General features: G+C 39.2%; 1 long non-coding RNA gene across 4 annotated transcripts in view; it reads left to right on the top strand.

The window, feature by feature from the left end:
• The window catches only part of LOC147371366 (uncharacterized), a 178302-nt gene that overhangs the window by 47610 nt on the left and 107323 nt on the right, over window positions 1–23369 (top strand). Inside the window, exon 4 of one of the 4 annotated variants that reach the window (XR_015164778.1) lies at window positions 72–1676. The exons of the other annotated variants lie outside the window; for them this stretch is intronic. This is a non-coding gene — a long non-coding RNA (uncharacterized LOC147371366). Of the gene's footprint in view, window positions 1–71; window positions 1677–23369 lie in introns of those variants that run through there. 4 annotated transcript variants of the gene reach the window in all.

Raw genomic sequence — 23369 nt, forward strand, 5'->3', positions numbered from 1 at the left:
CTGTAATCTCATTGTCTTCCTATCCAAACATGTCAGTAATATTTATGAACAAGTGCTTTTTGTGAGTGCAGGTGAATGAAAGAAAATGAGAACATGATGCATTCAGAAAATGGCCCCGCTTTCACTGCTCTGCTGCCGCCTCTTGACCAGAAGATCGCCAACAAGAGTCTCCAATGCGCTGACGTCGCCTTCATGGGGCTTCTCTCAGTGCTTCTTGTCTGTGAAACTTTTACCCCAACCGAAGCACTGTGTGGGAAATATGGGAATGGGATGTCAGGTGTGACACTGAATTTTAATCACCTCTTATTCAGTTTCTTCAGGAAAAATAGGACATGGGCTTTGCCATGAGGGAAAGGCCATGTGTTGTTGAGGTAAGGACACATGATGTGGTATAACACACAACGCCTGTGCAAGAAGAGGCTTCTTTTGAGGAGCAGATAAAATTCCAAGGACAATAATTCTGTCAGATTTGGCTGAGAAACGGCCAACTAACTGTCAGCTGGTATCCAAGCTAGATACAAGAGGATAACAAACTTCATTTCACTGTGCAATCAACATAAAGTGTTTTTAATGGAAAAACAAACTAAGGACACTTAGAGTGCCCTATTTTATACACTTTGCTGCTTTACTTACTATAAACACTGGCGAACTTAGAGCCAGTTATTTTGGGTTTGCTTGTCTAAATATTGAGCTAGTAGGCATTTGTTGATCATTGGTCCATTTAAAGTCAACTGAACAGAGCGAGAGTAAGGCGTGAAGATTGATGGACCGGGATCTGTGAATCAGTTGCGGTGTGGGCCAGGAAGAGCTGCTGGTGGTTTTGTTTGCACACTGATTTAGAGCAGGTTAAAATTGAGGGTATTTTCTAAATAAAAGCTATAATCAAAAACCTGTGCATCCTTTTCCAATCTTCTGTTAATTTAACTCATTCATTATTTTTCAGGCTCACGAAAAGTGAATTTTCTCTAATGAAATAAGAATTCTAGAAGAGGCTATTGAAATGATCTCTTTGACTCTCTGATTAATAACCCAAATCTCGTTCAATTCCTGTATCAAGGGCTGTTTGTCTCATATCTGAAGGCTCACTTTTATCCTGAAATCTAGACCCAGTTCTTACTCTTAGCAGGAGAAATTTCCCTATTTCTCTAGCATTTGTAGTTTTCTTGTGACAATATCTTAGCTCTTCCTTTTTGACCAATACACTTCTTTGTACCGCAGTCTATTCAGTACCAGTGCAATGCCTAATTCTGTGTTTTGCCTAAACTCCTATGATAATATTCTGTTTCCAACTTCCTTCTATAATAGTGTTTTAACTAAGACTGTGCATCAGAATGAATTGTGATGTTTTCCTGAAACAGGTTTTTAAGCCATGCTTCAATCAGAGTTGTATGCAGAAGGTCAGGACTGGAATTAAGATTTCCAAAACTTTTAAAAATGTTCACAGACCATCTCCTATTGCCATGACTTTGCCCAAGAATTTATTTCATCTCACCCCTAGCTTCCATTCCACCTTTGTCTGATCGATTTACCAGCCACCTGCTCTTATGATACAGAAATCAAGATCGCACAGTTAGAGCCTGGGCAGAAACATTAAAAAAAAAGTATACTTATTTGTGATGTATGCTTATATATGTTTATACAGTTACTATTATGAAAAATAAATGTGTATGTTTTAATCTTCTGTTATTGTTATTATTCAGAACTGAATAGGAGAAAGAATATTTCAGAGAAAAAATTTAAAATAGCATATGAAACTTATTGAAATACTTAAATTAGGAGTTCACAAAATTGTGTGCATAAAAATTACTTGGAGATCCTCTTACTTAAATATATATATAATATACATGTATTATAAAATACGCACTCACACACACATCCATGCACACACACATATTCTTTGTCTCCCAAAGCTGACCTGAAGTGAGGCCCAGGAATCTGCATGTTGAATAACCCCAAAGAATAGAGATGTCTTCAAACCACATCTTGAGAAATAGTGGCTTAAACCAACTAACACTGTGTGTCTTGGCTTTCATCAGGATTAAAAAACAAACAAACAAACTATTCTTGTTTTTAAACTTTCTGCCTGAAAAAAAATGTACATTTTTGGCCCTATGGGAGAGATTACATGACCATTGAAAACCACAAGTAGTTGACGTCTTTCAGCAAGTTTTGCTCTAAATACAATTACTTTTATATTACATCTTACCAAGAAGCTATCTCTCTTGATTTTCTTTAAAAAAGGAATAGCATGTTTATTCTTTTTCAATTATGCCTGATACTTATGTCTGAAGTGAATCTATTAGCTGTGATTAAGGTACTTACTGGGCTTCTCTTATGGCTCAGATGGTAAAGAATCCATCCGCAATGCGGGAGACCTGGGTTCGATCCCCGAGTTCGATCCCTGGGTAGGAAGATGCCCTGGAGGAGGGCATGGCAACCCACTCCAGTGTTCTTGCCTAGAGAATCCCAGTGAACAGAGGAGCCTGGTGGGCCACAGTCCATGGCGTCCCAGAGAGTCAGACGCTGAGCGATTCTTGAGCGATTCTTGCCTAGAGAATCCCTGTGGACAGAGGAGCCTGGCGGGCCGCAGTCCATGGCGTCCCGGAGTCGGAAACTGAGCGATTAAGCACAGCACAGTTCAGGGCACCACTACCACCTGGTGGCAGCAGGTAAAAATTGCAGATTTAGTTTCCGACTACTAAATTCTCATCCATGTTGTGAAGTGCCATCTCTGGCAGTCCTGCTGCAAGCAATTTTGTCAACATAAATGGTATTTGGAGGAAGTCTATAAATAATAGTGTCTTTTTTATATGGTGTTCCAATCTCATCTCAACCCTATTTATAAGACTAATATTTCACCGGGCTCCCCTGATGGCTCAGCTGGTAAAGAATCTGCCTGCAATGCAGGAGACCTGGGTTCAATCCCTGTGTTGGGAAGATCCCCTGGAGAAGGGAATGGCTACCCACTCCAGTATTCTGGCCTGGAGAATCCCATGGACTGTTCATTGCTTGTCCAGAATATTAAACGTGTAGTTTACAAGTTTTTATAGAATAACAAAAAATCAAGGTTAGAAAATGAAGCAAGTAATGTTGACAAATTTCTCTTCTTTTCCTAGTGGAGACATTATTTTTTTAATATTGGGGAATTCTTGTACCTCCTGAGCGACTTCACTTTCACTTTTCACTTTCATGCATTGGAGAAGGAAACGGCAACCCACTCCAGTGTTCTTGCCTGGAGAATCCCAGGGACGGGGGAGCCTGGTGGGCTGCCATCTCTGGGGTTGCACAGAGTCGGACACGACTGAAGCGACTTAGCAGCAGCAGACTTTGATATCATCAATAAGACCCTTATTCTGTCATTTCTATAAATAGAAGTTATATTCCGGAGAGAATAATATATACTAGGTCTTCAGAATTTGGCGTGTACTGTGGAATGTAGTTTCATGGCCAGTGGACTGATGCATATTTTCTAAATTTTTATACCTATACTATCACTCTTATCATTTTGCATTTATATTCACAACCAGTGGAAGAAGATAATCTTAACTTTAGAGTACCTTGTGAGAGTCCTTCCCGCCAAGACAATGATTACTCTTGTTTTGCATTTTTGTTTAAATGTAAATGTTTATATACATTTTGTTGAAAGGCACTTTAGTAATTATCAGGAAAGCAACAGCACAAAAAAAAACCTTACAGTATATAAATGCAGCATGGGTGGAAAGGGTATTGTTTATGCAAAAGCTTACTGTATATTTTGTGGAATTCATGGAAATAATTTTGTGATTTCGAGAGTGAGACCAAAATTTTGCATTGCCTCATGCTTATAATTTCATTAACGTGTAGCAACTCTCTTTGTTTGTTTATGAGAAAAATTTAAGATTAGAATTGTCCCTGAGACAGATAACATATTAACTTAAAGCTGACTTGCAGAGAGGGATTATAATGAGTAGGAAAAGTGCAACAGTGAAATAAGGGATTTCCTGGAGAAGTAAAATACTATAAAATAGCAAGGACAGGAGAACTAAACACAAATTTTGATAATTCTTTTTGTTAGAAGCCAGCTTCTGATTTGGGCTTCTGAGTATAACCTTGATAAAAGACAGTGCTTCTCACCCTCTATTATCCATGCCACATGCTGCTTTCAAAAAGCCATATTTAGGAACATCTGTTCTTGTAATTAATCCTCCATCCCTGTGTATAAGAATATGTATAAAGTGCTCAGCTCACATTTGTTCTCTGTAGAAAAGGACAGAATGCTTTCTAATGCCTGCCTAAGTTACCTGACAGGAATATTAGAATGACAAGGAGAATTTTTAAGTACTTTTAGTTCTTTGAAATAAAATATTTTCATCGATTAATAAAAATAGAGGTCTACCTAGAGATGTGTGGGTAAAATTTTCAACTTTTGTTAAAGATAAATTAATCATTCCCATTTGTCAAAGAGAAAGCCATGTGAAACAAGATTACATTATACACCACCTTTAGAGTACAGGAAACAAATAACAAAAGAGTGTTCCCACCTAATCACATTTAAGCTAAAATAATACTACAGATTCTATTTCCATTGAGTCGTAAAAAGACTATTTTGTTCTGTGCAAAGGTATCCCCTAAGGAGTATCTATGGGAAAAATTAGACCTAACCCTCTCCCACCATTGTATTTTGAAAGTACATGGCGAAACAGTAAACAAACAAGGATCTTCCTCTCTTTCTATACTCTTTTTAGTTGTTGACTCTGAACTCTGTGATTGCTGAGTTGATGGACATGTTTATAAAGGTTTTAACAGGGATACTCCTAGCTTTAAAATAGGAGTGATCAAGCCTTTAAACCTATGTCTCTTATCACTCAGTTGTAGTACAATATAGTACCCAGCCCTCAGCTGTCCTGAATGATGAGAAAGGACAGCTCCCAGCAGGTCATATGCTCCAGATGTCTGTGGGCAGGCAACACCAGCATTCCCAGGCTGCAGTCTAGTACTAAACTGATCTGTGCATGTCCAGCTCAGTATACACGTCCTCTGCAGGCAAAACTTAGGTTTCCTATAGGGGAATAAAAATCTGGACACACAGACACACACACATGTGGGCATACACACATACATACACACTGTTTTAAAGTGATAGAGAGAAAGACATACAAGAATCCTGGAGGGTTTATTTTTTGTGTAGGTTTAGACACAGTATTTAATATACCAAGAACGACAGTTGTTGATATTTTCCCTAAAGGGACACTGCAGGCCAAAAGTAGCTCACTGTGGGTTTCAGGCCTTGTGGTTGATGGACAAGTTAATTAGTATATTTTTACTGTCTTGAACATTCATAGGACATGGAACATCCATGGTAGCAATGAACTAATGTTGTAATGTAAAAATTAACATAATAAATTAAATTGAAAGTTGCTCAGTCATTTCCGACTCTTTGCAACCCCATGGACTGCATAGTCCATGGAATTCTCCAGGCCGGAATACTGGAGTGGGTAGTCTTTCCCTTCTCCAGGGGATCTTCCCAACCCAGGAATTGAACCGGGGTCTCCTGCATTGCAAGCGGATTCTTTACCAAGCTATCAAGCTGATCTAAATACCCACAGTTACAGAGTCCATAAGACTGTTCTATACTCTGTTGCAGAGGGAGAGGGTGGGAAGATTTGGGAGAATGGCATTGAAACATGTATAATATCATGTATGAAACGAGTTGCCAGTCCAGGTTCGATGCACAATACTGGATACTTGTGGCTAGTGCACTGGGACGACCCAGAGGGATGGTATGGGGAGGGAGGAGGGAGGAGGGTTCAGGATGGGGACCACATGTATACCTGTGGCGGATTCATTTTGATATTTGGCAAAACTAATACAATTTGTAAAGTTTAAAAATAAAATAAAATAAAAAAAAAAAGAATACAATGCATGTCAGTGAGAACAAATCAAATCTGTTCTCTTCCTCCTTAATGTAGATATTTGATTTTTATCAAATGCCTTTATGCATGTTGAATTGGTTATATACTTTTTCACTTAGTTCAAATTCTGTTAATCTCTCATTGAGATGAATTATATGAATTCATTTCTAATGGGAAAGAATTCTTTTACATATGAATAAGCTTGATCATGACACCCTAATATAAATAAAACCTCTAATTCAAAAAACAAAAAAAAGAAAGAACAATATTTCTATATCATTTTCTTTTGTCCTGGCTTATTCTGTTAGAACATTATCTTAGTTATTAACATTTTTGAATATCTGATGAGCTGTTAATAATTTTGATTTGTAGTAGATATAAATATAGAGTTATATGTTTCAATGATCTATTGCTATTGAGGTAAAATAAACCAAAACTTAATAACTTAAAATAAATAAATAAATACGCACAGTTATTTCTTATTCTTGAATGCACTGAAGAGTACAAAAGAACTAAAAACTGTTCCAGAGCAATAATGAGCAGCCCCAATATGTATTAATCAGATCTTGTGTGCAACCTATTATGAAATGTACTATATAGAATTAAAATAGCAAATGAGAAGCAGCTTCTAAACTAAGGTGTTTGTAATATATTTATATTGGGAGAAACCAACCAAACATGCAGAAATGCTTTGAAAATAATCATTGAATAATGTGGAAGTTTTCCTTCATACCAATAAATAAAATCCTAAAAATCAAAACTGTATCTTCTCTTGATATTATAAATACCCTCAGCTTTTATGATAAAGAACACACCAGAACAGAACTTAGGCTGGTTAAAAAAAAGTGATTTAGGAACTTCCCTGATGGTCCAGTGGCCAAGATTCCACACTCCTAGTGGAGGGGGCCCAGGTTCAATCCCTGGTCAGGGAACTAGAGCTCCCATGCTGTAACTGAATGATCCTGCATGCCACAACTGAGACCTGGTGCTGTCAAATAAATGAAATAAGTAAAAATAAATTAAAAAGATGAGCTCAGACACTCTTGTTCTTCCCATCTTGGTCTTCAGACAGTTGACTGTTATAGTCGAGCAATGTCGATCTGATGTACGTTTCAACAGTGGCTGAAGGATTCATTTTCATTAAGTTTAGGATATATACAGACATACCCACACATATGTATACACACATACCCTAATACACAAACACGGCTATATTACACATTTACCCATGTATCTGTGCTGGGGTGTCCACATTTTATTTTTTTGATGTTACTTCTAAGTGTATCTCTGCAATTTTTCTGTATACAGCTTCTAAGTCCTGCATCCTCATCCATTAATTTTAATGAGAGCCTTGCTTCTCTTCTATGCCCTTTTCAAATATGGACTGCTTTGTTATCTTAACACGGTCACTGACTCTTGCCTCCTTTAGTGCTGTTCCCCGAGCCTAACTGGTCCATCTCTCTCTTCTCTCAGTTAGCTCTGTTCTTTCTCCCAGATCACTGTCCTCCATTGTCCTTCCTAACCACTGTGGCAATTGAAAAAAGTTTCAATTAAAACATTTAATATCATTTTTTCCCATTATTTTTACATTTGCCTTTTTTCCATGGTTGGCTTACCAGCTTATAAGTGCAAGGTTTCGATTACATCATCATTTAGATAGTTGGTCATTTATCAATCCGAATACACTCATACACACACACGCACATTGGATTTGATCATTGTGATAGTTTGGTATAATTGGGCATTGAAAAGAAGAGAGGATTTTGAAGGAATATCCTTTTTAAACCAAAAAAATCCCTCCCATGTGGAATCCAGTTCAGTCACTCAGTCGTGACTGACTCTTTGCGACACCATGGACTGCAGCACGCCAGGCCTCCCTGTCCATTACCAACCCCTGGAGTTTACTTAAACTCATGTCCATTGAGTTGGTGATGCCATCCAACCATCTCATCCTCTTTCGTCTCCTTCTTCCCCTGCCTTCAATCTTTCCCAGGATCAGAGTCTTTTCAAATGAGTCAGTTCTTTGCATCAGGTGGCCAAAGTCTTGGAGTTTCAGCTTTAGCATCAGTCCTTCCAATGAATATTCAGGACTGACTTCCTTTAGGATGGACTGGTTGGATCTCCTTGCAGTCCAAGGGACTGTCAAGAGTCTTCTCCAACACCACAGTTCAAAAGCATCAATTCTTCAGCACTCAGCTTTCTTTATAGTCCAACTCTCACATCCATATATGACTACTTCAAAAATCATAGCCTTGACTAGACAGACCTTTGTTGTCAAAGTAATGTCTCTGCTTTTTAATATGCAGTCTAGCTTAGTCATAACTTTTCTTCCAAGGAGCAAGTGCCTTTTAATTTCATGGCAGCAGTCATCATCTGCAGTGTTTTGGAGCCCACCCCTAAAAAGTCTGTCACTGTTTCCACTGTTTCCCCATCTATTTGCCATGAAGTGATGGGACTAGATGCCATGATCTTAGTTTCTGAATGTTGAGCTTTAAGCCAACTTTTTCACTCTCCTATTTCACCTTCATCAGGAGGCTCTTTAGTTCTTCACTTTCTGCATAAGGGTGGTGTTATCTGCATATCGGAGGTTATTGATATTTCTCCCAGCAATCTTGATTCCAGCTTGTGCTTCCTCCAGCCCAGCGTTTCTCATGATGTACTCTGCATATAAGTTAAATAAGCATAGTGACAATATGCAACCTTGACATACTCCTTTCCCAATTTGGAACCAGTCTGTTGTTCCATGTCCAGTTCTACCTGTTACTTCTTGACCTGCATACAGGTTTCTCAGGAGGCAGGTCAGGTGGTCTGGTATTACCATCTCTTTAGACATTTTCCACAGTTTGTTGTGATCCACACAGTAAAAGGCTTTGGCAGAGTCAATAAAGCAGAAATAAATGTTTTTCAGAAACTCTCTTGCTTTTTCAATGATCCAGTGGATGTTGGATGCAATTTGATCTCTGGTTCCTCTGCTTTTTCTAAATCCAGCTTGAACATCTGGAAGTTCACTGTTCATGTACTGTTGAAGACTGGCTTGGTGAATTTTGAGCTTTACTTTGCTAGCATGTGAGATGAACGCAATTGTGTTATAGTTTGAACATTCTTTGGGACTGGAATGAAAACTGACATTTTCCAATCATATGACCACTACTGAGTTTTCCAAATTTGCTGGCATATTGAGTGCAACACTTTCACAGCATCATCTTTTAGGATTTGAAATAGCTCAACTGGAATTCCATCACCTCCAGTAGCTTTGTTCGTAGTGATGCTTCCTAAGGCTCACTTGACTTCACATTCCAGGATGTCTGGCTCTAGGTGAATGATCATACCATTGTGATTATCTGGGTCATGAAGATCTTTTTTGTGTAGTTCTTCTGTGTATTCTTGCCACTTCTTCTTAATATCTTCTGCTTCTGTGAGATCCATACCATTTCTGTCCTTTATTAAGCCCATCTTTGCATGAAATGTTCCCTTGGTATCTCTAATTTTCTTGAACAGATCTCTAGTCTTTCCCATTCTATTTCTTTGCACTGATCACTTAGGAAGGCTTTCTTATCTCTCCTTGCTATTCTTTGAAACTCTGCACTCAAATGGGTATATCTCTCCTTTTCTCTTTTGCTTTTAGCTTCTCTTCTTTTCACAGCTATTTGTAAGGTCATCTCAGACAGCCATTTTGCTTTTTTGCATTTCTTTTTCTTGGGGATGTTCCTGATCCCTCTCTCCTGTCCAATGTCACAAACCTCCATCCCTAGTTCATCAGGCACTCTTTTTACCAGATCTAATCCCTTGAATCTATTTCTCACTTCCACTGTATAATTGTAAGGGATTTGATTTAGGTCATACCTGGATGGTCTAGTGGTTTTCCCTACTTTCTACAATTTCAGTCTGAATTTGGCAATAAGGAGTTCATGATCTGAGCCACAGTCAACTCCCAGTCTTGTTTTTGCTGACTGTATAGAGCTTCTCCATCTTTGGCTACAAAGAATATAATCAATTTGATTTCAGTATTGACAATCTGGTGATGTCCATGTGTAGAGTCTTCTCTTGTGTTGTTGGAAGAGGGTGTTTGCTATGACCAATGGGCTCTCTTGGCAAAACTCTATTAGCCTTTGCCCTGTTTCATTCTGTACTCCAAGGCCAAATTTGCCTGTTACTCCAGGTGTTTCTTGACTTTCTACTTTTGCATTCCAGTCCTCTACAATGAAAAGGACATTTTTTTGGTTGTTAGTTCTAGAAGGTCTTGTAGGTCTTCATAGGACTGTTCAGCTTCAGCTTCTTCATTGTTACTGGTCAGGGCATAGTCTTGGATTACTGTTACATTGAATGGTTTGCCTTGGTAACAAACAGAGATCATTCTGTCATTTTTGAGATTGCATCCAAGTACTGCATTTCAGACTCTTTTGTTGACTATGATGGCTACTCCATTTTTTCTAATGGATTCTTGCCCACTAGTAGATATAATGGTCATCTGAGTTAAATTCACCCATTCCAGTCCGTTTAAGTTTGCTGATTCCTAAAACGTTGACATTCACTCTTGCCATCTCCTGTTTGACCACTTTCAATTTGCCTTGATTCATGGACCTAGCATCCCAGGTTCCTATGCAATATTGTTCTCTACAGCATCGAACTTTGCTTTCATCACCAGTCACATGTACAGCTGGTTGTTGTTTTTGCTTTTGCTCGGTCTCTTCATTCTTTCTGGAGTTATTTCTCCCACGTGGAGTAGATTGAACAAAACGATATGGCCAGCACCAGCAGGAAGCTACACAATACGTATCAAAGGTAACTCCATCTGGGAAAATCATTGAGATACCATGTACTTTTGTTAGAATTTCCAGATAAGAAATAGTGTGGAACCCTGGCTCTTCTTTCTCATCTGTGCTGTTGTCTAACCACAAGATGTGCCTGCAGAAGTATATCTGGCATTAAGAGGAAGTTTTCTTTGTTGTTTTTGTTGCTGTTGTTTTTAATCATGGGCGGGTTAGTTATATTTCAGAAACATAGCTCTAGGTGGTGAGTCAGTAGGAAAGTTCTGCGTGGAAGAGTGAGCTTCTGCAACATTCACAGCAGTAGAATGGTCCAGACGTGTCTGCCAGCAGCTGCTGTGTTGTGCTTCACACTGAAGTGATGAGGAAACTGACACTCATAAGTGATTACAAAACCAAGCACCAGAGCTGGACATCAATTCCCTTCTACCCAACTGCCACGTCGCTCCCAGTGTTTCTCTTGCTGAAGAGTCCTCCTCACACAGGGAAGGAAGCACTAAGTGCTTACTTTTCAGGCTTTGCTTGCAGCCCAGATACAGGCATGTTGTAATCCAGCGCAAGTGAAGGGCTGTTCTGGACCTTCTGGGAAGAATTTTTCCTGATGAAAGAGATGCAAAAATAAATGTCCCCAAATAAATGCATTGGGCATTGCCATATAAGGGCATGCTACTGGAAGCTACTGTAGCCAAGAGAATCACAGAGAACTTGCCTGAATCTTTGATGCCAGTGAGCATGTGTGTCAACCCAGGGGGATCCCTACCCTAGATCTCTATGTGTATTGAAAAATAAACCACTGGCATTGAAACCACTTTTCTGGCATTCATATACATCCTAACTGAACAACACTCTGCTGGACAATTGTAATATGATCTCTTCTGATGTTTATAATCATCCTACCAGATAAGCTTTTATTTTGGGGAGGCTCCAAACTCACTGCAGATGGTGACTTCAGCCATGAAATTAAAAGACACTTGATCCTTGGAAGAAAAGTTATGAACAACCTAGACTGCATATTAAAAAGCAGAGACATAATTTTGCCAACAAAGATCCATCTTGTCAAAGGTATGGCTTTTCCAGTAGTCATGTATAAATGTGAGAGTTGGACTATCAAGAAAGCTGAGCACCAAAGAATTGATGCTTTTGAACTGTGATGTTGGAGATGACTCTTGAGGGTCCCTTGGACTGCAAGGAGATCCGACCAGTCCATCCTAAAGGAAATCAGTCCTGAATATTCATTAGAAGCACTGATGCTGAAGCTGCAACTCCAATACTTTGGCCACCTGATGCAAAGAAGCGACTCATTTGAAAAGACCCTGACACTGGGAAAGATTGAAGGTGGGAGGAGAAAGGGATAACAGAGGATGAGATGGCCAGATGGTATACTGATTCAATGGACATGAGTTTGAGTAAACTCCGTGAGTTGGTGATGGACAGGGAGGCCTGGAGTGCTGCAGTCCATGGGGTTGCAAAGAGTCGGACATGACTGAGCGACTGAACTAAATCAGGTAAGCATATCTCCCCATTTGAGAGATAAGAAAACTGAGGCTTAGAATGATGTAAAACTTTGTCCAGTGCCCCATGAACACAGAAGCCAGGGTTTGGATACATGTGCCCATGACTAGAGTACCAGCACATCGCTAATTCTCACTTGATTTCTGCCATTCTGGCCCATCTCAGTGCCTCTGTGTAACTGCAAATATTTACCAATGGAGTCAGTATTTGAACCTGGCAGGGAGGGTATAGGCAGGTGCTTCTTTGTTCTGCGATCACAGCAGGCACTATTATATAAGAATTAAGACGAGAAAAAAAGCCAGTTTTATTTGTTGCATATTTTAAAACAGAATAATTTCAGATGTTTCTTTTTCATATAAAAGGGCTGGAGCATACATATCCTCAGTTATAATCAGATATTGAGTCAGAAATAGAAACTTAGCTTTGCAGATATTTTTGGAAGCTGCATGACTTTTCAACTTTCCACTTTTCGTCTTCCCCAAAGCACTCTCCCCTGGTCCTCAATCCTCTAGTTTCTCACAAGTCCAGTGACTTAACTAGAAGGATTTGGAAATCAGCCTCTAGCAAATAAATGTTTTCCAGTCCTCCCATATGCTGGCTGCTGCTGCTGCTAAATTGCTTCAGTCGTGTCTGACTCTGTGTCTGACTCTGTCCCATAGATGGCAGCCCACCAGGCTCCCACATCCCTGGGATTCTCAAGGCAAGAACACTGGAGTGGGTTGCCATTTTCTTCTCCAATGCAAGAAAGTGAAAAGTGAAAGTGAAGTCGCTCAGTCATGTCTGACTCTTAGCAATCCCATGGACTGCAGCCTGCCAGGCTCCTCCGTCCATGGGATTTTCCAGGCAAGAGTACTGAAGTGGGTTCCTCCCATATGAAAACCCAAAAAATCCCTATAAAATGGAAGAGGCAGGGATTAAGAACACAAGTCAGAGCATATTCTACTTTCTTTTTTCTTAAATACTGCTTGACTTTTAAAAGGTGTTTAGTTTGACAATTTCTGTGGAATTGAGCAGGTGAAACCTGATTACTTGTGTGTTTATTGGTGGGCCCTTTTCCAGATATAGTTTTGATAGATGCAACATTTTCTTGCTGATTTCACCTTCTCTTTGCTCTCCCAGATGAGAGAGCATGGTCTCTATTAGCCTGAATCCTTGGCCTCTTTTTCTTGCTGCAGCCTATCTTTACTGCAGAGGATTCTTCCTTTGACAATTTGTATTCCCAAACTTTATCTCTAATGCTTCCTTGGTAAATGAAACCAAACTAATATGTGACTGGCATTTCAAAGTTAAATTTTTGTATCATACACAGTGGGAAGTACTACATTTGCAAAGCCTTAACCCAGAAGAGTAGTTTCCTTTTAGGGGAGACTTCAGCCAGACTCAGAAGATTCCTCTAAAGGAGGCAGAATAATGCCATGAAAGCAGATGCCTCTTGCACCGACCAGCCATGGAGGGTGACAGGTAATCTGGGAGCCTTAAAAATGAAACTAGAAGGCAAACAGGAAAATTTATTGCAGCAGTGTATTCTTCAATTGGAAATAGAGCTTTTGGAAAACAGCCTTTATAATAATGTGAGAAAGGCTAGGCAAGCTACTGTTACTTTTCTGAATTCATATTAACACTAAAAGCAACGAGGGTAGGAAAAATAAACTTTTCTCTTTTTCTGATCCAAGCCATCATCATCTGTTAACTGAAATTGCTGAGATAATTAGTGAGTCTCTGGCTTCGACTCTCACCAGTACACACCTCCCCTTCTCAGTGGAGTCTCAAAATAGCAGCCTGAGTTACCCCTTTCTAAAGTAAAGTAAATCGGGATGTGCCTCTGATCCAATACCTTTCCTGCTCACTCACGATAAAAGCCGCCATTCTGACAGTGGCTTTGCAGCCCTCCTTTGCTTTTACCAGATTCCTGTTTTGCCCTCAATGAATGGTCTCACATGCCACCCCATCCATACTGACTTCCTTCTGTGTGCAGCAAGCCACCAGGCACGCTCCATTCCTCAGGCCCTGAGTTACTGCCTTCACTCAAATGCTGTGTTCTCAATGTCATAAAATCTCATAATCACTGTGTTTGGAATTTCAAACTCTCCATTGGCTGGACCCTCTTCCCCAACAATCTGTGCCCTTCCTTGCTTCATTTCTCCCCTAATACTGCATAATGAATATAACATACATCTTACTTATCTGCTTGGATATTGTGTTTGTTATTTGCTGACTTCCTGTTGCATTGCCCACCCCCTGGCTAGACTGGAAACTCTGTGGGGATAAGAATATTTATCCTTGTTTCTTTGTTTTCTAATGCTGTATCTACAGGGTGTCATATACTATTACACATTCAGTAACTATAAAATAATCTTCCACCTCCTCCTCAGTCAGGGCTTGCAATTGCAAAACTGCAATATTACCTGGTCCTAATAATTTAAGAAATAATTACTGAATAATTACTGAAATGAGATTGGAATATTAAAACACCAGACTCAGTTGCTGATTAGGAATCCGAGAAGATCGGCAGCAGAGCACCCAGTCAGAAAACCAGACAGTACGGCCCTATGGTGTCTTTACTCTGTCCCCACCCTCATGAGTGACCTAGCCCCATATCCTTGCATATTTCCTCTCTTTTGGGGTGCCAGTCAGCAGCTGGAGCCCCCCTGCGTCCTGTGCCAATAATCTAGTTGTCACAGGCCAGAGAGGTATTAATAATTAACCCCTATTAGCTGCCATGTTAGAAGACTGGGTTCTGCCTCTCACCAAAATTTATACACTAAGGGATTCCCTGGCATAAAAAAAAAAAACAGATCTGGATCACAGGCAGCCAGCTAAGAAAACCCACTGAAAAAGCCCTATTCTAACCCACAGAAACTAATGGAAGTTGACTTTCACTTGATGAATTTTATTTTTCTCTATTATTTCCTAAATTTCCCAGTGATATGAATTGGCATGTTCATTTATTTAATAACATTAGTTAGAAAAATGAACATTAAACTATATTAAGGTAATAAAAATGTCAACCAGATCTCAAGTTTTCTCTTGAGGCCATCTGTAATTTGTGGCCTATCAGTACACGTATGTGGCATGAGAAACAAGTGAATAGAGAGGTCTTCAGTGACCTCTGATTTCTTCAGAGTAAACTTCATCTGGAGCCTAATAGAGCATCTTTTGTGTTCCAGTAAATTTACATAATAAACTTCTATTGAGAACAGCCTCAATGGAAAGCAGATGCTCATCTGACTGAATCATTAATCATTCTATTCTCCATAGGAGAATAGTCACGAATTGCATTGATCTAGAGTTCAAATGTACTACACAAGTATTTTGTTTGGTGTGGGCTTGTTCTAAAGTTGCGTGCAACAATCTCTCCTGTCCTGCACAGTTCAGTTCCGTCACTCAGTTGTGTCCAATTCTTTGTGACCCCATGGACTACAGCACACCAGGCTTCCCTGTCCATCAACAACTCCTGGAGCTTGCTCAAACTCATGTCCATCTAGTCAGTGATGCCACCCAACAATCTCATCCTCTGTCATCCCCTTCTCCTCCTGCCTTCAATCTTCCCCAGAATCAGGGTCTTTTCCAATGAGCAGTTCTTTGCATCAGGTGGCCAAAGTATTGGAGCTTCAGCTTCAGCATCAGTCTTTCCAATGAATATTCAGGACTGAATTCCTTTAGGATTGACTGCTTTGATAGCCTTGCTGTCTGAGGGAATTCTCAAAAGTCTTCTCCAACACCACAGTTCAAAAGCATCAATTCTTTAGCACTCTGCTTTCTTTATGGTCCAACTCTCACATCCATACATGACTACTGGAAAAACCATAGCTTTGACTATACAGATCTTTGTCACAAAGAAATGTCTCTGCTTTTTAATATGCTAGCTAGGTTGGTCATAACTTTTCTTCCAAGGAGCAAGTGTCTTTTAATTTTGTGGCTGCAGTCACCATCTGCAGTGATTTTGGAGCCCAAGAAAATAAAGTCTGTCACTGTTTCCCCATCTATTTGCCATGAAGTGATGGGACCGGATGCCATGATCTTAGTTTTCTGAATGTTGAGTTTTAAGCCAATGTTCTCACTCTCCTCTTTCACTTTCATCAAGAGCCTCTTTGATTTCTCTTTGCTTTCTTCAATAAGGGTGGTGTCATCTGCATTTCTGAGGTAATTGATATTTTCTCCCAGCAATCTTGATTCCCGCTTGTGATTCATCCAGCCCAGCATTTCTCATGATGTACTCTGCACATAGGTTAGATAAGCAGGGTGACAATATACAGCCTTGATGTACTCCTTTCCCAATTTGGAACCAGACTGTTGTTCCATGTACAGTTCTAACTGTTGCTTCTTGACCTGCATACAGATTTCTCAGGAGGCAGATAAGGTGGTCTGTTTTTCCCATCTCTTTAGGCATTTTCCACAGTTTGTTGTGATCCACACAATCAAAGGCTTTAGCATAGTCAATGAAGCAGAGGTAGATTTTTTCCTGGAACTCTCTTGCTTTTTCAATAATCCAACGGATGTTGGCAATTTGATTTCTGGCTCCTCTGTCTTTTCTAAATCCAGCTTGAACATCTGGAAGTTCTCGGTTCATGTACTGTTGAAGCCTCACTTGGAGAATTTTGAGCATTACTTTGCTGGCATGTGAGATGAGTGCCATTTGAGCATTCTTTGGCATTGCCTTTCTTTGGGATTGGAATGAAAACTGACCTCTTCCAGTCCTGTGACCACTGCTAAGTTTACCAAATTTTCTGGCATATTGAGTGCAGCACTTTCACAGCATCATCTTTTAGGGTTTTAAATAGCTCAACTGGAATTTCATCACCTCCACTAGCTTTGTTTGTAGTGATGATTCCTGAGGCCCACTTGACTTTGCATTCTAGAATGTCTGGCTCTAGGTGAGTGATCATACCATCATGGTTATCATCTGGGTCATTAAGATCTTTTTTGTACAGTTCTTCTGTGTATTTTTGTCATCTCTTCTTAATATCTTCTGCTGCTGTTAGTCCATACTGTTTCTGCCCTTTATTGTATCTGTCTTTGCATGAAATGTTCTCTTGGAATCTCTAATTTTCTTGATGAGATCTCTAGTCTTTCTCATTCTATTATTTCCCTCTATTTATTTGCATTGATTGCTGAGTAAGGCTTTCTTCTCTCTCCTTTCTATTCTGTGAAACTCTGCATTCAGATGGGTATATCCTTCCTTTTCTCCTTTGCCTTTCCCTTCCCTTCTCTTCTCAGTTATTTGTAAGGTTTCCTCAGACAACAATTTTGCCTTTTTGCATTTCTTTTTCTGGGGATGGTTTTGATCACAGCCTCCTGTACAGTGTTGTAAACCTCCATCTATAGTTCTTCAGGCACTCTGTCTATCAGATCTAATCCTTGAATCTATTTATCACTTCTATTGTGATAAATGGGTTTGATTTAGGTCATACCTGAACGGTCTAGTGGTTTCCCTGCTTTCTTCAATTTAAGCCTGAATTTGTCAATAAGGAGTTCATGATCTGAGCCACAGTCAGTTCCAGTTCTTGTTTTTGCTGACTGTACAGAGCTTCTTCATCTTTGGCTGCAAAGAATATAATCAATCTGATTTCGGTATTGACCATCCCGTGATTTCCATTTATAGAGTTATCTCTTGTGTTGTTGGAAGAGGAGGTTTGCTACCACTGGTGCATTCTCTTGGCAAAAGTCTGTTAGCATTTGCCCTGCTTCATTTTTTACTCCAAGGCTAAATTTGCCTGTTACTCCAGGTTATCTCTTGACTTCCTCCTTTTGCATTCCAGTCACCTATGATGAAAAGGACGTTTTTTTTGGGGGGGGTGTTAATTCTAGAAGGTCTTGTAGGTCTTCATAGAGCCATTCAACTTCAGCTTCTTTGGCATCAGTGATTGGGGTATAGACTTGGATAACTGTGATATTTGAATGGTTTGCCTTGTAAATGAACAGAGATCATTCTGTCGTTTTTGAGATTGCATCCAAGTACTGCATTTCACACTCTTTTGTTGACTGTGAAGGCTACTCCACTTCTTCTAAGGGATTCTTGCCCACAGTAATAGATGTAAAGGTCATCTGAATTAAATTCTCCCATTCTGGTCCATTTAGTTCATCCTGCACACACCTTTGCAAGTGACTCTTCTCCTCTGACTTGCTTTGAAACTGAGATGGCCCTGTGACTTGCCTTGGCTAATAAAATGTTGTAAAAGAGACACAAGTGACTTCTGAGCCCAGTCCTTACTATACAGTGCAGCTCTTGAGTTTGACATCTTGCAGGCCAGCTACCACATAAGGACGTCTGGGTTATCCTGTGGGGGAAGCAACATGGAGGAAAATGTCCTACAGAATGAGAGGCCAAATGAAAAAAGTGCAAGGCTCTCCAGAAAACAGCTGCATTCACTGCTACACATTGTGACGGAGGCCACCTCGGATGATCTCACCTTGGCTGACCCACCAGTGAAATTCAGTCATATGAGTGACTCGTCTAATACCATGAAGAGCAGGATAATCACCCAACTGTGCTCAGCCAACATGGACAAGCAAGAAAGATAACTCACGTTGTTGTTTGAAGCCATTAAATTTTGGGGTGGTTTGTTATATAGCAATAGATTGCTAAAATACTTAGGGTATAAAGTTTCTCAAAAGTATTTTAAAAACTTGATCAGGTAGGGGCACTGTTACAATGTTCTTAAATGACAGTTAAAAAATGTCCCCCCAACCCCTTTGTATTTAATGAGAAATGCTGAAGATCACTCTTTGCTGGGCCACACCATCTAGTGAAAATCCAAAAAGAGTGGAAAACAGTTGAATTTTTAAAAACTGACCAAATCTTATGTGTGCATGAAGTGTATAGAACCCATTCTACTCACCTCTCGCAGTAGTGACTATCTCTGGTTTGCCCTACTACTGATTATAATAACTTGAAACCTCACTCAACAGTCAACCTCTAACTTTCTGGGCATCTTCCAAATAAACTAGGGGTTGTACTACCCAGCTATGCACTTGTGCTCACAAATACTATTCTCCAAATGCTTTTTTCTTTCTCCCATGCTATTGTTTCCTGTAGCATGTCTGTTGCTGAGGCAGCCTCCGCCCCACTGAAAATGTTTCAAAGCTGCCAAGAACTCTAAACACGTCTGTGAAGCTGTTGGTTCCTCTGCTGAAGTCACCGACACCATCTGGATTTGATGACCATGGAATATAATAGATTATTTTCTGGCCCATCCTGCTGCTTTAGCCAGTGTCCTTCCCAAACTCTTACCATTCCTTGATTGAGAATATATATTCTTCCTACATTTCCTCAAAAAGATGCCACCTCAAAAAGATAGATAGGATACAAATCAGTGCTGCCTTGATTTCCATTGTCCTGGAAAGGTTTTAATGAAACTTTACATGTGTTCTTTCTCTTCATGTGGCATGGGACATCAATCAGTCTAGGTCAGTTAATGATCTGAACAAAGAATACTGAGCTGATCATCTTTCCCTTCTGAGACAGACTTTGAGGCTGTTTGTCTTGACTCTGTCTTCCTTATAAATGAATTATTTCCCTAGAGACTTTCTGGATCCACATGTCCTCCAGAGATGCCAGCTGTTTATAAGTTGAAAGCTCAAGACCAATCAGATTCACATTGTAAATATATTGAAAGACCAACATTACCTACATTTCCAACAGTTATTAACAATTCAGTTCAGTTCAGTCGCTCAGTCATGTCCAACTCTTTGCGACCCCATGAATTGCAGCACGCCAGGCCTCCCTGTCCATCACCAACTCCTGGAGTTCACTCAAACTCATGTCCATCGAGTTGGTGATGCCATCCAGCCATTTCATCCTCTGTCATCCCCTTTTCCTGATCTCCTTTAGAATGGACTGGTTGGATCTCCTTGCAGTCCAAGGGACTCTCAAGAGTCTTCTCCAACACCACAGTTCAAAAGCATCAATTCTTTGGCGCTCAGTTTTCTTCACAGTCCAACTCTCACATCCATACATGACCACTGGAAAAACCATAGCCTTGACTAGATGGACCTTTGTTGGTAAAGTAATGTCTCTGCTTTTCAATATGCTATACTCATATTAAAAATGGTAGAGAAAGGACTTCCTTGGTGGTCTAGTGGTTAAGACTGCACACTTTCAATGCAGGGAGCATGAATTTGATCTAAGATCCCACATGCCACATAATGTGGCCAAAAAAAGAGAAAAAGTGGTAGAGAACATCAGAAACCTCTTGGATGCTATTAATTGATTTTCTAAAGGAATATTAGATTTCGTGTTAGTATGTTCTCCAATTGTGTGTTGCAATCGTGGCTATTGATAGAGGTTCCTGGCAACAGTTTTTGGCAGCTGGTTTGATTATAGTGATTCCAAATATTTGTTTGTATGATAATTACTTCTTAACAACTGATATGAATGACAGTGGGGATTATGGAAAGCAGCACATCCTCACCACTTCTTTGACATAAGGGTAGAATCGTATAGAAGCTGCTTATAGAGGAAGTTGCTAAGAGATGCCCATGTGTCTGTAGGGCTTGGGTATGTATATCTCTCCTCCCTGTTGTCTACTTGTAGGTCCTTCAGCATCTGGACAGAAGTTTAGAACCACTTTCTCTCACCTGGAAAGATAGTTTAGAGCTGGGGCCTCTGGCCTTCTATTGGAAATTACACTGCCTTACATTTTTTTCAATGAATGTATAAACGTTCTCTCCAGATGTAGTAGAAAGATAAATCTAGGTATGAGACCACATGATGTTAGCACACAAATGAGACTTAATTTTTGTTAGGCACTGTCGGTCCTAGAGCACAGATGCAATGGTGATATAGGAGCAAATATCTTTGAAATGAATTTTTGCTCATGTGCCTTAATGATCTTGGTATCAACCACCAAACAAATTGGATTCACATCTACTATGTACCAGTTCTGGGACAGGCAATTTGTAAAACAGAAATACGGTGTATGGGTTCCTACCCTAAAATCACTAACAATTTATTGGAAGGAAAAAAGTCAATATATTATGATGGCTAATAATAAGAAAATAATTATTTCCACTTTCTTAAGTACTTCTCAGTACCTCAGTTTCCTCATCTGTAAAACGGAATAATGATAGTACCTATGTTATAGCTAGTACTATGGTATAGGGCTTTCCTGGTGGCTCAGATGGTAAAGAATCTGCCTGCAGTACAGGAGACCTGGGTTGGGAAAATCCCCTGGAGAAGGGAAAGGCAACCCATTCCAGTATTCTCACCTGGAGAATTCCATGGACAGATGAGCCATGGGCTACAGTTCATGGAGTTGCAAAGAGTCAGACACAGCTGAGTGACTTTCACTTTTCACTTTTTTTCATGTTATAATCTATGTAAAGTACTTAAGATTATGCCAGACATAAACATTCGTACATGTAAACTCTGATTGCTGTTAGATCCTTGTATGCCACTGAGGCAGGTGTCAACTTGGCTGTGTCGTTTTGGCTCAGTGTCTACATCTATAAAAAGGCATATTTTTAATGATCACCTGAGGCTCTATTAAAGTTAAAAAAAAGAAACAATATGCTAAAATAGTATTATTTATAATCTTTATCATATTTTAAATTTTCAAAGTTGAAATTGTAAAACAGTTTAAGTATTGAGATAACTTCTTTTCAAAAACATTTTCTAGCTGTATTTTTTTATTGAGGTATAATTGACATGTAACATTATATTTGCTTCAGTTGTACAACATAGTGACTTAATATTTGTACATATCGCTAAATGATCACAATAAGTCTCAGTTCAGTTCAGTTCAGGTCAGTTCCGTTGCTCAGTCGTGTCCGACTCTGCAACCCCATGCACAATAAGTCTAGTTAGTATCCATCACTATACATAATTACAAGATTTTTTTCCTTGTGTTGAGACTTTTTAAGACCCACTGTCTTAGCAACTTTCAAATATATAATATATTAATTATAGTTACCATTCTGTACATTATATACTCAACTAATTTATTTTATAACTGAAGTTTGTACGTTTTGATCCCTTTCATTCTTTTCACCTATTTCCCCACCTCTGGCAACCACAGATCTTGGGTTTGTTGTTTTTGTTTTCATTCACATATAAGAGAGTTCATACAGTATTTATCCTTCTACGTCTGACTTATTTCAGTTAGCAAAATGCCCTCAAGCTCTGTGTCTGTTGTTATAAATGGCAAGATTTCTTTGGATTTTTTATAGTTGAATAATATTCCATTGTGTGTGTGTGTATGTATGTATGTGTGTATATTTATATATACACACACATTATAACCTCCGTTGTGTGTGTGTGTGTGTGTATATATATATGTATGTTTTAACCATCATTGTGTGTGTTTATATGTTTGTGTGTGTGTATATATATATATATATATCCATGTTATAACCTCCATTGTGTGTGTGTGTGTATATATATGTATGTTCTAACCATCATTGTGTGTGTGTGTGTGTGTATATATATATATATACATGTTATAACCTCCGTTGTGTGTGTGTGCGTGTGTATATATATATGTATGTTCTAACCATCACTGTGTGTGTGTGTGTGTGTGTGTATATATATATATATATACACATACATATTATAACCTCCGTTGTGTGTGTGTGTATATACACACATTATAACCTCCGTTATGTGTGTGTATGTGTGTGTACACACACCTTAACTTCTTCATTCATCCATTGATGGACACTGAGGTTGTTTCCATATCTTGCTAATGTAAATAATGGTGCAGTGGCTATGAGGATATGTATTTTTTTTAAGTTAGTATTTTTATTTTCATATACATGCCCATAAGTATTGCTGGACCCTATAGTGCTTCCATTTTTAATTTTTAAGGAGACTTCATATTATTTTCCATAGTGGCTTTGCTAATTTTCATTTATACCAGTAGTACATAAAAGTTCCCTTTTCTCCACATTCTCATCAACACTATCTTGTCTTTTTAATAATAGCCATTTTGACGAGTCTGATGTGATATCTCATTGTTGTTCTGACTTGTATTTCCCTTACAATCATTGATGTTGGGCATCTTTTCATGTTCCTGTTGGCCATCTTTATGTTTTTGGAAAAATTCTTCTGCCTATTTTATAATCAGATTTTTTTTCTATTGAGTTGTATGAGTTCTTTTTATATTCTGGGACATTAACCACTTATCAGATATATGATTTGCAAATATTATCTCCCATTTGGAAGCTTGCCTTTTCATTTCATTTATGGTTTACTTTGCTATGC

The sequence above is a fragment of the Bos grunniens genome, chromosome 5 (genome assembly GCF_055505025.1).
Source record: "Bos grunniens cultivar Pamir isolate PY7600 chromosome 5, Bosgru_T2T1.0, whole genome shotgun sequence".
Taxonomy (NCBI): Eukaryota; Metazoa; Chordata; class Mammalia; order Artiodactyla; family Bovidae; genus Bos; species Bos grunniens.